General features: G+C 37.4%; 1 long non-coding RNA gene across 3 annotated transcripts in view; it reads right to left on the reverse strand.

Moving 5' to 3' along the window:
- LOC126828407 (uncharacterized) overlaps positions 1–17,431 on the reverse strand; it is a 64,693-nt gene that overhangs the window by 26,695 nt on the left and 20,567 nt on the right. For 2 of the 3 annotated variants that reach the window (XR_007683020.2, XR_007683018.1), the window contains exon 2: positions 3,576–3,764. This is a non-coding gene — a long non-coding RNA (uncharacterized LOC126828407). Of the gene's footprint in view, positions 1–2,438; positions 2,490–3,575; positions 3,765–17,431 lie in introns of all 3 variants that reach the window. The other variant, XR_007683019.1, reaches the window with a different exon arrangement.

Consider the following 17,431-nt stretch of genomic DNA (forward strand, 5'->3'; position numbering starts at 1 on the left):
ATTCTGGGAGGTGAGGAATTTCAACATTTGATTTGTTTGATGTTGATACAGTAAATATGGCCGCACGAGTGATGAAAGTCGGCAAATACGCTGTAACAACAACTCAAATTAAAGAATGATCACAGTATTACTAATTATAAAACAAAACACACACACCTAAATAAATTGATTAAATGTTAAGCTTTTGATCTGTTTGATGTTAATCCTCTGTGTGATTAGGGCAACATACACAAGGATAATTAATTGGCAGTGGTTTCCATTCGAGGGCTACTGAACACTGTTAATTTTATTATACCCGACAGTTTACATCACGACACGCATAGAGTTTCCTCGTGTCCGGGGATTTTATGATTTAGCACAAAATATGCTATTTTTCCAGCGTGCAAAATGACCTACTGGTCTGATCCAGTTTCAGTCATTTTCCAAAGCCCTCGGTAACGACCGGCATATACGGCCGACATGGAACCCACGGTCCACAACTTTGATATACCAGATATTTACACTATTTGCGTATGAGGGGCGGCCATTTTGTCGGTCAGTTTTGGTCTGATATTTACGAAATTCAAACTCAACCTTCGTCAGGTATAACGGCCATAATTCAGGACGTTACAATTCGATATGCGCAAAAATTGAAAGGAACCAAGATCTTTGGGTTACAAACACGTATTTCAAGTTTCATCAAAGTCGGATTAAAATTGTGACCTCTAAAGGGTCCACAACCTTGATTCACTATATTTTTACACTATTCGCGGCGACCATTTTGTCGGGCAGTTTTGGTCAGATTTTCATGACATTCGAGGTCAACCTTCATTACGATGTAACGGTGAAATAATCAAACGTTTTTTTAAATCGGATAATCATTGTAACCTCCAGAGGGACCACAAGCTAAAAAAGGTGATTTTTCGTACAATCAGGGGCCATAATTCAGGACGTTACGATTCGATATGCGCAAATATCGACAAGAACCAAGATCTTTGGGTTATAAACATGCATTTCAAGTTTCATCAAAATCGGATCAAAATTGTGACCTCTAGAGTGTCCACAAGCTAAAAGCGTGATTTTTCGTACAATCAGGGGCCATAATCCATGAAGTTATGGTCCGATACATGCCAATATCCAAAGGAACCGAGATCTTAGAGAGATAAAGCTATATTTCAAGTTTCGTTGAATTTGGATAAAAATTGTGACCTGTGGTGTGTTCACAAACAAATTGTGGACGGACAGACAAATAGGGGCGACGACAATATAAGTCCACATGAAAATGTGGGCATGTAAAAACTTAGCCAGCAAGTCAAATTTTTTGTGTATTTTGTTTATATCAAATCGACAATACAGTTTTATTCTATAGAATTTCCATATTATTACTGTGTGATGTTAAGACTAGATTCTCACATAACTATCATCATTACTTGCTACATGGTAAGTAATAAACAGTAATTGTATTCCACAGAATTGTGTCCTGTTTATTTCTAGTTCAATTACTAAATGCAATTGAAACACTGTGCTTATGATTAAAGACATAACTTTATGACACATAATTAATTGACTAATCGGAGCAGAACAGTAGGGAGAGAGAGAGAAATGGGGTTTAACGTCCACTCGACACAAACTAGGTCATTTCGGGACTAACATATGGTTTAATTTTATTTCAATAATTCGCTTGCGCGTAGGGGTCTTTAGCAGTGGGAGGAAACCGGAGGACCCGGAGAAAACCCACGAGGTTGGACAGGTGGCCCTACTCCTTGTCACGTACAACCGGGGATTCGAAACCACGCCAGTCGACTCAATGACAGACTTTATGATACAGCGCGCTCACGCTAACCATTCAGCCATCCAACCCCCCAGAACAGTAGGACTAAACCCCATTTCATTTCTTAATGGTCAATTCCATTGCCAGCCAATTAAGCCCTACTATTATAACCACAATGTAGAGCTGAATACTGTGGCTATGAATCGTACTGCAGTATACAATGGTAATTGTTCAGTACCATGTTACATAACTGTATAGTAATCCACAAGACTGACCCAGAGAAATAAATGATCATACCTAAAGTAAAAGAATTGATTTAAAATTATCAGTATGGCTATGTAACTTTTACTTATCACATATAGGATTTAATCAATTATAACAAGCAAGATATTGACTACATATGCAATATACAGCAAATATGAGTTTTTCAGGTAGTTCCCCAGAGTTAAAGTAATACAGTTTAAAATGTGTATCTCCTTGACAAAAGTGTCATCCATTGTTGACAACAACTTTTTAGATATGCCTGCAAACTGATGTCATCTATGTGTCATTGTCTACTTAAATGACATTCCATCAAAATATTGGTTTTGCTGTGTACAGTCAGGCTTTCAAATTTTGAATAATAATCTGTAAAAACTTGAGATGTCTAAATTAATACTAAGTTGTTTGGAAATAAGGCAACATTTACCTAAAAGGGTAAACATCATTGGATCTTAATTCTTCTGCCAGTAAAAAATATCTACAAATAATGACATACTCTCAAGAATAATTCTTCCCAGCACAGAGGATTCCTTTCCTTTGAATTATTTTATTGATGCAGACAAATGTAAGCTATAAAGGGTTCCCAATACCCAATATCTTAACACAACAGCAGGAAAAGTGTATTCTTTCAATTGGCTATGAATTTAAGGCCTTGGGACACAAGTCACAATCCTTCAACAACCAATGCAAGTAGTTTTCGTACAGCTCCTTTCAGTGTTTATAATGGAAAATGACCGAAACTAGATCTGACCAATCAGTCAATTGCACGTGGTCGGCATTTCTAATGCAGCAACTGCCCGAAATGGTGCGAAATTGAGTTAAAATGCCTGGACTATGGGGGCTATGGAAAATGACCGAAACTAGATCTGACCAATCAGTCAATTGCACACCGGAAAAATAGCATATTTTTCAAAACCCCATTTTCAAACATGGCTAAGATCGACCTCTGCTTTTTAACTATAAAATTGTATGGCTTGTACAGAATAATGTACACATATAGAAATGAAATGAAATGGGGTTTAACGTCCTACTGTTCTGCTCCAAATTGGGCTAATGAAGACAGGCATACGCCACACAGTGTGCTATGAGGGAAATTTTGCCCAGACAGCGGCACTACGGCCTACTCTTATATCAAATTTCAACTGTCAAGGGATCTTTTACGTGCATGCCAATGTCAACACAGGACCTCGGTTTTTCGTCCCATCCGAACGACTAGACAGCTGTCCTTGTCAGGCTCTCCGTCCTGCATCACTAACAAGGGGGAATCACGCCGGAAAATCTGGATGGACTTTGCCGGCCAATGCAGGGATCGAACATACACGTATAGAAGCGACACAATCTCATTATTGTTGTTATAGTCGGCAACAGATTATACTGAGTGTTGTGTAGATAATTAATGATAGTAGTAGAAGAATAAAAGTTAATTGCTATGTGGGAATCTTATCAATGGCTTAAAGCGGTCCATTGTTAGTCAATCACCATTTGAGAATTTTAAGTATTTATAGCCATTTTGAAAGACAACATGAACAGTATAATTAATTAAATATATATTGGAAACACTTACAGTGAAACAGTCAGATAAAAATATGGTAGAGGCTTTTTACAGTCAATTCTCTTATATGTAACATTATTTTTCATTCTGGTGTCTTTAGTCTTTTACAAAATATATATTTGTAATGAACTAACTTTTCACCATTATCAGTTCTTCATTTTCAGAAAATCTGTATCACTATAAGCCATTCATTAAATATTTCTGAAATAAAAACATAATACCTGTAAGACACAAAATTGGCAGTAGGCCTACAACTAATGACTTTTTTTTATAAAATGAGCTATTTAAATGTTTTTGATACGGGGGAGGGAGCCACAGTGGCTCACTGATTGTGGTCATGGCTCACACCAAGGCAAGTTCTTAAGGATTTTCCTGCATGGTTTTCCTTTGTCGTAGTGTACGACAATGGACCTTACAATAATACAGGGCCGGCGGAAGCAATTCTTGATTGAGGGGGGGGGGGCTACCATTTTAGGACTTTAGACTAGGGTCCAGGGGCTGCATAGGTCCCGGTAGCTCCTGGGGATCTAGAGACGCTTTCTGGCTAATGAAATTAATAAGCAATAAAGTGAAATTTTATTTTTTTTCCAAATCCTTTACCGTGCAAGCACATTCGATTGTGGCTTACTGCGATGCTGAACTTGACAAATATATGCCTAATAATTCCAAGGTTGTGGACACTCTAGAGGTTACAATTTTTATACGATTTTGATGAAACTGACAGTGTATGTTTATAACCGAAAGATCTCGACATTTTTAGCTTGGGGACCCTCTAGACCTCACAGTTTCTATTTGATTGTCAAAACCATTCAAATATATTACCACTGCACCATAATTACGGCTGAACTCCACTTTCGTGAAAATCAGACCGAAACTGCCTGACAAAATGGATGCCACCCTTAAAAGCATGTAATACCCAGGTTGTGGGCCAGAGGTTCAAATTTTCATCAAATTTTGATATATCCTAAAGGCCTGAATTCCTTTCGATATTGGCATGTATTTGACCGTAGCTTTCTGGATCATGGACCCTAATTTATGAAATATCACATCTTTAGCTTGTGAACCCTCTGAGTCTGGAGGTCACCATTTTTATCTTATTTTCAAAACCGTTCAAATGTATCACTGTTACACTGTATATATATGGTTGAGTCCAAATTTCCTGAAAATCGGACCGAAACTTTCAGTCAAATGGCCACTCTCCTTTATGCATATAGTATAAAAGCACATAATACCAAGTTTTATCCGATTTAGATGAACTTAAAACGAGTTTAATTTTGGGGCACATTGGCCCCTCTGCCTTTTACGCAAAATGTGAAATATGAATGAAGTTTGTGAACCTTCCCGAGGCTACAATTTTTGTCCAATTCATGAGATGAAACTTAAACTTTGTGTTAAGGATCAAAAGTTCGACTTTGGTACACAGCAGACCTCACATTCTAGAGCTATAGGCCCTACCTTTTACGCAAGATGTGAAATATGTATGAATTTTTAGGCCGTCCAGAGGGGCTACAATTGTTGTCCCATTCTGATGAAACTTAACAAATATGTTAAGGAGCAAAAGATCTTGAATGCGAATGAGAGGATGAACCCTATTGATTTTACCTCTTCTCTATACATTTCTTGGAAAATGTGGTCGTATTGTACATGGAAACCGCTTCTTTTAACTGGTCATAACTGATAGCAGTGAATTATTTAATAGATAATGGACACAGGGAAAGAGTTTTGAGAAAAACTCTATCCCGTCGGTTTTTTTAAAAATTACCTAATTTGTCATAGGGGTTGAAATAAGGATTGACTGATCAGTTAACTAATCGTGACTCTCGCAACCATGGCGTATGAGCCAGGGTGACAGGACGGGGCTGGGTGGGGTGCTCCCTAACTTTTGGGCAATCTTATTTTTTGGGCAGACAGGTAAAGTGAAAACAAAAATTAATATTTCATCTAGTTGGCAAAATAAAGTGCCCGAAATCTAATAACACACTAATTTTACTTTTCTTTTAATTGAATACCACGAATTTGTACTGAATTGACTATGGATTAAAGCATTTTGTCTGGAGTCATTCTACTTTGTGCGAAATTTTTCGAGCATCGATTATTTTTTGTGGATGCAGCTGCATTAGTCTGATTGGGTGGTTGGAATTCAGGTCGGCATTGAATGGGATATGTTGAAAACCGATTGGAAACTTTAAAGTTGCTTAAATCATGGGTTAGAATAGTGTAACAGTGTAATTCTTCGATAATAACTAAAGACTGGAACCATCCTTGAGACTATTTATTACCGGAAAACATTTAACATCATATACAGAGATAATAGAAATATGGTTGGAATTCAGGTCGGCATTGAATGGGATATGTTGAAAACCGATTGGAAACTTTGAAGTTGCTTAAATCATTTGTTGCAGTTAAATTTTCAACTTTTTCTTGGGGAGCGCTAGGCCCCCATACCCCGCGACGATTGATTGGCTGTTTGGGAACTGGGATTAGGGTAAGTCACCTATTGGAACACATTGAAATGAAATGAAATGAAATGGAGTTTAACGTCCTACTGTTCTGCTCCTAATCTGGGCTAATGAAGACGGGCATACGCCATACAGTGTGCTATGAGGGAAATTTTGCCCGGACAGCGGCACTACGGCCTACTCTTATATCGAATTCCAACTGCCAAGGGATCTTTTATGTGCACTCCAATGTATACACGGGACCTCGGTTTTTCGTACCATCCGAACGACTAGACAGCTTTCCTTGTCAGCCCCTCCGTCCTGCATCACTGACAAGGGAGAACCACGCCGGAAAATCTGGATGAACTTTCTCGGCCAATGCAGGGATCGAACACCCGACCTCCAGGCTAGCGAGCTAGCGTCTTACCCACTTCGCCACGTGATCCCCTGGAACACATTGAAGTATCTGTATTCACGTATAGGGTCTGTGTCAAAACCCCCTCCGGTTGAAACCCCCTAGGTCATAACCCCCTTGGACTCAAATTAAAAAGGGACAAAACCTCCCTTTATATTTATTTATTTATTTTATTAATTTATTTCATTTATTTATTATCATTTAAAAAAAAAGTATTTGAAAAATAAACAAGCCAACAGTGAGGCTGATGTCCCCCGCCGAAATAGGAAAATAATTAGAGGACACATATAAATTTATCACAAATTATCTTTTACAAAGTATTGAACAATCAAACAGTATATCTTTACTTATAGTCTAAGCATACAATGTTTTTGATGGAATAATTATAGCATATTAAGGGGAAAACATGCTCTATGCCTACAGATCTAGAGTTTGGTTGTATCAACGGGTCTATTTTCCATCTTGCTGCAAGTTGTGCAAAGTTCACTGTTTTCTTTCTGTCATTAAATGTCAATTCATTATTGCATACTACATATTTAATTAATTTATAATAGTTTCTTTTTCAATTTGTTTTTTCCATTTATTTGTTTATTTACCTTGCCTATATTCATTGTATTGGATTGTATTGGAATTGCTCAATTGATCGATCTTAGTCAAGGTATTACTGTAATGAAACTATACACCAAGTTTCATCACTCTCACTTAATTAGAACTAAAGTTATAGTGTCCCAAAGCATCAACCAATCAAATTGTTTATCTCTGCTTACCCTAAGCGGAACGGACAGACAAACAGACAGACGGACGAACCCATTTTAATAGTTCCCTGCTTTCTTCGAAAGGCGGGGGACAATAAGCATGAACATTTACTCAATTCGAAGATCAACCAATCAAATTGTTTATCTCTGCTTACCATAAGCGGAACGGACAGACAGACAAACAGACAGACGGACGAACCCATTTTAATAGTTCCCTGCTTTCTTCGAAAGGCGGGGGACAATCAAAGTAGGAGAGTTATTGTTTTCCAAAGTCTCGACCAATCAAATTGCGTATCGCTCTGCTTACCCTGAGCAGAAAATGCTCATTATCAAACTTAGTCAAGGTATTACTGTAATGAAACTATACACCAAGTTTCATCAATCTCACTTAATTAGAACTAAAGTTATCGTGTCCCAAAGCATCAACCAATCAAATTGCTTATCTCTGCTTACCCTAAGCGGAAAATGCTCATCTTCGAACTCCATCAAGGCATTGACCTAATCAACACATACACCAAGTTTGAACATTCTAGCTCAATTAGGAAGAGAGTTATCGTGGCCCAAAGTATCAACCAATCAAATTGCTTATCTCTGCTTACCCTAAGCGGAAAATGCTCATCTTCGAACTCCATCAAGGCATTGACCTAATAAACACATACACCAAGTTTGAACATTCTAGCTCAATTAGGAAGAGAGTTATCGTGTCCCAAAGCATCAACCAATCAAATTGCTTATCTCTGCTTACCCTAAGCGGAAAATGCTCATCTTCGAACTCCATCAAGGCATTGACCTAATCAACACATACACCAAGTTTGAACATTCTAGCCCAATTAGGAAGAGAGTTATCGTGTCCCAAAGCATCAACCAATCAAATTGCTTATCTCTGCTTACCCTAAGCGGAAAATGCTCATCTTCGAACTCCATCAAGGCATTGACCTAATAAACACATACACCAAGTTTGAACATTCTAGCTCAATTAGGAAGAGAGTTATTGTGTCCCAAAAAGTGTGACGGACAGACAGACGGACAGACAGACAGACAGACGGACGAACCCATTTTAATAGTCCCCTGCTTTCTTCGAAAGGCGGGGGACAAATATTATTATTTAAAAAAAATATGATGACCAACTAGGACAACTGACCACACAATTAACATAATATACTATTCAAAAAAAGTAGGGGATATTTGATTTTTAAGTGTTATTAAAGTCACCTAATGAAACTGACGAAGAAACAAATGATCGTTAGACTAAGTAAGGCACAGACTGACCATTATAAGGGTAAAATGATACCCGGGGTCAAACAGCAAAGTTACCACAGCATCACAACCAAGTCAGTAACGGGTAAATCCTCCTCTGTTTGCCAAACAAGCATTGATCCGACGTGGCATACTCCTAATGAAACGTCTATGGTCATTTTGGTCCAGATTGTCCCATTCCTGTTGCAACGCAGCAGCAAGTTCTTGGACATTGGCAGGACGTTGTTGACGTTGACGTAACCTCTGTCCAAGCATGTCCCAGACATGCTCGATGGGGGAGAGGTCGGGACTCAGTGCTGGCCAAGGTAATGTGGTGATGTTCTGTTGTTGGAGGTAACCTGTAACGATCCTGGCCCTGTGACATCTTGCGTTGTCATCCTGGAAGATGAAACGGCGGCCATGACGTCGTGCGAACGGCACAACATGGACTGCCAAGATGTTGTCCCGGTAGTACTGGCCTGTAACACGCCCTGCAACAACATGTAAAGCCGTTCTTCCAGCAACAGTGATGCCTCCCCACACCATAACAGAACCACCCCCAAATCGATCATGTCTGATGACGTTAACGTCTTGGAAGCGCTCGTTTCGACGACGCCACACCCTCCTACGTCTGTCCAAAAAATCAACAGTGAACCTTGACTCATCTGAAAACATCACATTGCACCAGCGTCGATTATCCCAGTGTTGACGATCCCTACACCAACGACGTCTTGCCTGAATGTGATGATCTCTCAAACAAGGGATCACGCGAGGACGTCGATGCGAAGGTGACCCCTATGCAGTCGATTCCGAATCGTCTGGCCACTCACTCTCACACCAGTGTCTGTTTGAAGACGAGCGCTGATCTGATTTGCTGTGATGACACGATTTCTCAAGGCCAAGGTACGGATAAATCGATCCTGGGCTTGAGTTGTCGCCCTTGGTCGACCTGAGAAGGGCGAGCTGAGCGTGGTCTGTCCTGTACAGATTGTGTATCACGGTATCTGGACCATAGCCTGCTTATGACAGACTGAGAAACATTCATCGTCCGCGCCACAACCGCCTGTGTTGTGCCGATCTGTAGCATGCCAAGGGCACGTAACCTTTCATTTTGGGTAAGCCGACGCATATCAAAATTTGTTTTCTGGTCACTAAAACAATTAAACTGATGTTTCCACCCTGGAATTCAATGCCACAATGACTGTAACATTCAAAGTCAGAGTCGTGCAAATCTTGGGTTGGACCCCCATGATGATCCCAAGCATCACCTGCATTCCATGCGGTAGCTATTGGTGCGTTTGGGCGTCACATGTAACTGGAAATGTTTCTTCTGTTAGGTTCTATAGTGACTTTTTTCGTAGTCATTTGCATATTTTAGTATTATGCCCCCAAAATCAAATATCCCCTACTTTTTTTGAATAGTATATAATCTGCTTTTTACTAGGAATAACATAGCCTCGGTTATTGTAATCATTCAAGTGAAATGCAATTATCTGATCAATCTCAACTGAAGTCATGGCACTACAATTTAAAATCTCCTATACCACCCCTATTCCCAGCAGAACTCTGGAACGTTCATCTGACAACACTTCATCGCACTAACAATCTTTGAGAGTCTAGGAACAGGCTGTTCAGTTCCCTGCTGAGAATATGACAGTCCACACTCTGGTGGGCTCTTGAACATCTCCGTCTGGATCAGAGCAATGTCAAGACTGCATTCCTGCAATACTCGCGCGGACAACCATCAAAAAAGCGAGTTCGTAAAAAAACAAAAGATCTACAAGAACCCTATAAGGTATTGGGCACACCATTCGATGGAAATAATTTCACCCATATAATTGCAAATAAAAAATAAAAATAATCGACTTTGTTGTGTAATTCTCTAGACAAACCACAAAAACATAATTTTGAAATGATTAATATTATAAAATATAAAAATGAGGGGTTTTTGACCAGAGGGGGTTCGGACTTACAATGTAGGGGTTTTGACCGTATCGTGTATTCACAGGCTGGTCTAGCAGGAAAACACGTTGTATCACATTGGCTAGAATTTTTGCTCTTATAAGCATGTTGAGCAGTTGTCAATGTTACAAGTAATTTGTAGCATGCTTCATTCGTTAACAGGTTTACCCCTTGGCCTTTGGCCTCTGGTTAAACCTGTTAACTCATGAAAGCTGTGCTATAAATATAACAAGTGACAGGTTGACAAATCAAAAGAGTTATAGAACCAAAACATAGCTGGTTCTATGTGTCAACAAAATTACATGTGATTGGAAATTTAACTATTGCATCATTTGGTTCAAGGGACCAATCATATCAGTAATTGCACAGGTTCAGGGTCATGAATAGACGAGTTTGTGCGTGATGTTCATAGGTCCTATAAAAGAAATTGTGGCAAACTTTTAAGGCAGATTTCATTGGATTCCGGAGAGATAACCATCTGAGTTCCTAGACAACAGACAGATTCTGGAAGGGAAAAGATGTAGCAGTTTCTATCAGCAGACTTGCCCAGCGAGTCTGGCTGGTGTGAGGTTTGAGAGAATGACTTTATTCTATAATGCATTACACCATATGTAAGCAGCTATGATATATAAAATGTAAAAACGAATTGTTGCATTGTTATTCCTGGTAAGACAAACGTCTTAAGAAAACAGTAAGAAGTAAATACGCAACGTGAAGGGGAAGACGACACATGAAAATACTAGACGATCACAAGGCTACTAAAATATGTAGTAAGAAAAGATGCATGGGTCGTACATTGGATGTGACGACCGATTTGGGATCACCCGCTCTCCACGTCTGGCAGAAGGCCCATGGTACTACATATTTGATTTAGGTTTCCATGACCAGAATCGACCTTCAAGGGAATCTAGAAAAATACATATTCTATTTGGTGCTGTACCTCAGTTTCAACCTTTAGGATAAGCAGCAACTTTGGAAGAAGAATAAACATTTGATTTGGTGGACGTGACTACGAGATCAAGTACCCTGGAAGAAATTTGGAAGAATACTACATATTCTATTTGGTGCCGTACCTCAGTTTCGACCTTTAGGGTAAGCAGCAACTTTGGAAGAAGAAAACCCATACAAACCAGCAACCGAAAAAATTCTGGTGGAAAAAAGAAATCTGGTGGAGAAAAACATTGGTGGAAGAACAAAAAGAAATCTGGTGGAAGAACATTTTTTCGGTGGAAATATTCGCAGAATTGGGTAAATACATTTTTGGGGGGAAAATTGAATATGGCGTTGTTTAACAGATCAAATATTAATATAAGGTTAAAATCAGTTTAAAATACAATAAATGTTAAAATGCAACTGTATAGAGAATAAACTATAGTCTTTCATAAATTTTGACAGGTTTATAAACAATAGAATATCATTAGTTAGGTATGAATATTATCAGGTTAACAGTATAGTAAATTAGTGTAATAAAATTGAGATTAAAGTAGGTCTAGGGAGTAGTTTAAAAAAATTTTTTTTTTTTTTTTTGTTGTTGGTATAACTAAGAAATGATGATTAGGAAACGAATAGGGAATAAAGTAAGGAATTAATGTTGTCTCTGAATCAAAGTGGGAAGATGGCAGAGCTAAGGATAGAGTTGGCATGTTTCTACTTTGATTCATTAAAATGACCTGTAGTATAGTAAATTTGAGTAATAAAATTGAAATTAAAGTGGGTCTAGGGAGTAGTTTAAAAAAAAAAAAATTTTGTTGGCATAACTAAGAAATAATGATTAGGAAATGAATAGGGAATAAAGTAAGGAATTAATGTTGTCTCCAGATCAAAGTGGGAAGATGGCAGAGCTAAGGATAGAGTTGGCATGTTTCTACTTTGATTCATTAAAATTTGTGTTTTTGTGTCGTTCGTATATGTGGTTAGCTAATTAAAGCTAATATAGTTTTGAGACTCTTTGTCCAAGTTTCAAAATTATGGTTTTAGTCGAGTAAGACTAAATTAGGTAATTTAGCTTTTGAATAAAAGGTTAGATTGCTAAAAATGTGTGTTATTGTGTTGTCCATGTGTTCAGCTAAGTAAAGCTAATGTAATTTTGAGACCCTTAGTCCAAGTTTCAAAATTATGGTATATTAACTTTTGAATAAAAAGTTAGGGTATGTTAAAATCCACAGCAGCTAAATCGTCCGGGCAGTCAACAAGAGTTGTCGCATATTTTTACTTTTTTCAGTAATGAAACATTTATAATACACTAAAATCTAATACAGAAAACCATTAGAATTTGTTTGGTTTTTATAAATCTGAAGTCAATGGGATATTAACTTTGGCCTCTAGAGCGTCCACAAGATTTTTTGAAGTGATCAAGGGCCATAACTCTGGCAGTAATTATCGGAAATCGCTGAAAATCAATAGGCTTCTTCGTCTCATGACCTTAAACACTGTGTATAAATTTAAAGTTAATCGGATATTAACTTTGGCCGACGGACGAACGGACGGACGGGGGCGACGACAATATACGACCACATTTCAATGTGGGCGTATAAAAACCCTAAAATAAACGGCTCGTTAAATTGTGAGATTATCGCAAAGTCATTAATACATGTTTAATAGGCGGTTGAGGTGAGAATAAGACACTTTTTAGAAAAGTGGTAGGTTATACGGTAAATTTTGTCCGTATATAATTTTATGTCATTAAATTTTGCTTTGGACACGTAACATAAACGTTAAATATATATTTGCTAAATGCTATTTTGTCATTAATTAAATTTTACTTTAAATTGTTCATGCGAGGTGATTTCCAATGAGTAATTAGACATGTCACATTGTACTTTTTCGTCTGGTTATTTTGTCACGTGATACGTTGATATATAGGACATAGTTAACTATATGTGTAAATAAAAGCTAGGTATGTCATGTTTATATAAATATAGACTGGTGTTTGGGGGGAATGGGTGCGCAACTATTTCATTCGACATAGTTGTATTCTAAATAAATTAAATAAAATGGGGTTTAGCGTCCTACTGTAGGATAAAATGAAATGTCATTCATATACTGGCCATATTTGATTGTCATTCTCGATAATGTAACACTGGTAGTCAAAACAGAAGTTGAAATTGTAAATGATTAGGTCAAAAAGGTCACATTACTGACGGGGAAATATACCAGCGGCTGCCAGGCAGGATACGCCCACATTTTCGAGAGATGGATAGAGAACAAGCTAACAAGAAAGTGATTTTTCCTACAATCAAGGGCCATAATTCAGGAAATTACAATTCGATATGCGCATATATCGAAAGGAACTGAGATCTTTGTGTTATAAACTTACATTTCAAGTTTCAACAAAATCGGCTAAAAATTGTAAACTCTATAGGGTCCACAACCTTGATATACCATATTTTTACGCTATTTGAGAACGAACGGCGGCCATTTTGTCTGTCAATTTTGGGCCGATTTTCACGAAATTCGAATTCAGTCGTCCCTAGGGTGTAACGGTGATATAATAATATGTTTTTTTAAATCGGGTAAAAATTATGACTTCTATAGGGTCCACAAGCTAAAAACGTGATTTTTCGTACAATCAGGGGTCATAATTCAGGAAGTTACGGTCCGATATGCACGAATATCGAGAGGAACCGAGATCTTTGGGTTATAAACTTACATTTCAAGTTTCAACAAAATCGGATAAAAATTGTGACCCCTATAGGGTCCACAACCTTGATATATATCATATTCTTACGCTATTTGGGAACGAATGGCGGCCATTTTGTCTGTCAATTTTGGGCCGATTTTCACGAAATCGAACTCAGTCATCCTTAGGGTGTAACGGTGATATAATAGAACGTTTTTTTAAATCGGATAAAAATTATGACTTCTATAGGGTCCACATTACTGACGGGGAAATATACCAGCGGCTGCCAGGCAGGATACGCCCATATTTTTGAGAGATGGATAGAGAACAAGCTAACAAGCCATGTTCGATCGGTGGAGTTTCAGGAAACGGAAGAAGTACCACTGCTGTTATTAGGGTTTCACACTGCATAGCTTGTGTGAAACACTATTGTTTTTGTTAAGATTATTATTAGGCTTTCAGACTTTCAGACTTTGTCTGAAGACTATTGTTTTTACTAAAATTATTATTATTATTATTTTTTTCCGCGGGAGCCTATTTCTCCATGATCGGAAACAGATATCGATCTGGAACCAAATTTTCTATTGAGACAACCAGGTGGTGGCTACTCCTTAAAACAATTTTGAAACTTCTGCGCAGACCGAAGTGGCCGAATTTCGTGCGGTGCATAAAAATTAAAAAACGGCCCAAGCTTCGTCAATTCTGTACCTATTTTCATACAAATGACATTTTCAGAAACCCTGAGTCTTTTCTCGGACGATAGCAGTTGAAAAATTCGAAATTTTGAAACTTCGTCACTGACTTCTAGCGTTCGAAAAATGAAAATTTTTGTTTAAGAGACAATTTTTTTTATTTTTCAAAATTTTCAAATTTGACCTACATTTTTGGATACCTGAAGACCATCCAATACCAGAAATGTAAGTTTTATTCCGAGTTATCGCCCTTTATTTTTCGAATTTTCTGCCCATTTCCCAACCCTTATATTTTTTGGAAAGGATAAATCGATAGTTCTGAAATTCCTGGAACATAAAGCTATATAGTCAGACCGCTGCATAAAGCAATTTTAAAAATGATCCGGAAACCGGAAGTAGTCGAAATGATAGATATTTCGAAAAAAACGCAAAAAATGGGTGTTTTGGGGAAAAACTTGATTTCTCCGTACAGTATCAATGGATTAAACGAATTAAGCTTTCGTTGAGTGGCCCGAGGAATGGACTGTCGTATGATGCCCAATTTATACGGATACTATGACCAAGCAGCAAAATATGACAAGCTGAAAATCAAGTATTTTCTGATTTGGAGCGTTTTTGGACGCCTGTATCTCGAAATCTTAACCGCAACTTTTTTTTTAACTTTCTCTATCGAGAGTCCATTCGATAGTCTTGTGAATTATGCCATCCAATAAGACTTTGAAATGTCTGGAATACGATAAAAAAGGGACTGAAAATCGAAAAATCGTGAAATTTTGCAAAATGCTCTATTACTTTATTATTTAAACAAATTTTTACAAAAAGATTACAGATTCGGATAGCTGACCTAATTACGATTCTAACGATATGTAATATGTATTGAGTTATTGAAATTTAATTTTCGATATTTTGACATTTTTGCATTTTTGGCACCTTTGAACATAGGATTTCTCAGGGTCATTTTATCTGATCAGATAATGTAATATATCATTACAGAGCCCTGCCGCTATTTAATTGCCCAAACTGGTTATTAAAACTATTCCGACAATAATCTCCATACCGGAAGTATTCAAAAAATGAAAAAAAAAGGTTAAAAAATTGTCGCTCTTGCGAAAAGCTGGATTTCTCGGTCAGATATTACCAGACCAAAAGAAGAAAAGTGTCTTTGGATAGCCCCATTAATGGACTATTATATGGCATCTCAATGGTACGATTTCGATGGTTAGAAAATAAATTGTGGTACGCCGAAAATCTAGTATTTTCCGTTTTTGGAGCCTTTTTAGACGTCTTTATCTCTCGAAAACGACAACTCCGATTTTTCTGAAACTTTTTTAACGCAGAGTCCTATGGGTGGGCTATGGCGTGAGTCCAACAATAAAAGCATTGAAATAACATAAGTTGTCCAAAAAGAGCCTCAATCTTGGAAAAAAGTTGAAAAATCCTTAGATTACTGAAAATGATCTTCTAATTTTCTTTCTCTGGAAAACAGCTGAATGGATTATTCTGAAACTTCTTCTACAGAAGGTAAGGTAACAAAGCAACTTGTTAAAGCTATCTCGACAATGATCAAAAAAACAGAAGTAGTCGAAAAAATTTCGGATATTTTGAGAAAAAAAAAAAGTAAAAATTAAAAAAATGGAGATCTTGCGAAAAAGTGATTACTACGCCAGATTTCACCGAATCAAAACAACTAAAGTGTCATTGGATAGTTCGAACAATGGACAATCTTATGAGATCTAAATTTTAAAAATTCGCGGGTTAGGCAATATATAATGGAACGCTGAAAATCTATTATTTTCCTTTTTGGAGCCTATTCAGACGCTTTTATTTCGAAAACTTCTCTTATTTCCTTTCTTAAACTTCTGTTACTTAGAGTCCTAACGGTGGTCTATGGTGTGAATCCAAATTTAAAAGCCTCAATATAGTATAAATGGTCCAAAAGGGCCACAATCTTTGAAAAGAAGTCGAAAAATCGTTATATCTGTAAATCTGCTTCTAATGGTATAAGGGAGGTAAAACTGTCCAATGGATCTTTCTGAAACTTCTGGTACAGTAAATTAAGTTCCCATACCACTTGTTAAATCTATCCCGATAATGATCCGTAAACAGGAAGTAGTCAAATAAATATTCGATATTTAAAAAAAAAAGACAGTAAAAAAAATTGGTGCTCTTGCAACAATCGGGATTTCACCGTCGGGTGTGACCGGATCAAAATATGTAAAGTATCGTTTGGTAGCTCGATAAATGGGCTATTGTATGACACGCTTCCTGTCTGATTCCTGAAAGCTGGTTCAGTGCTGCTTGCAGGTCTAGTTCTTATTATTATTTTTTTTTTTCCACTTGACTATATCTCAGAAACTACTTGTGGGATCGATTCGATGTCTTCGTTTTTACTGGAAAAGTGGGTGTGACTTAGCATTTAAAGCTATTTTGAACTTTCTGCAACAATGCGAAATGTCCGAAATCACAAAGTTGTCGTTTTTTGAAATATTGCCGTAATATTAACAATAATCATCTGATTTTAACATTTGATACATTTTGACATAGCCTGAAACAAGACAAATAGTTACGGTTCTTTAGATGTTTTATTTTCGACAAATCTCCGGAGATATTAGGCACCAAAATTTGAAAATTTAAATTTTAACAAAAAACTTTTTCATTTATGAATATCTTTTCAGGGCGTTTGACCCAGAATTAAAGGGACATGGGATTTGAGGAAAAATATGCACAATTTGTCTCGATAATTTTCCTTGG

The sequence above is a fragment of the Patella vulgata genome, chromosome 7 (genome assembly GCF_932274485.2).
Source record: "Patella vulgata chromosome 7, xgPatVulg1.2, whole genome shotgun sequence".
Lineage (NCBI taxonomy): Eukaryota > Metazoa > Mollusca > Gastropoda > Patellidae > Patella > Patella vulgata.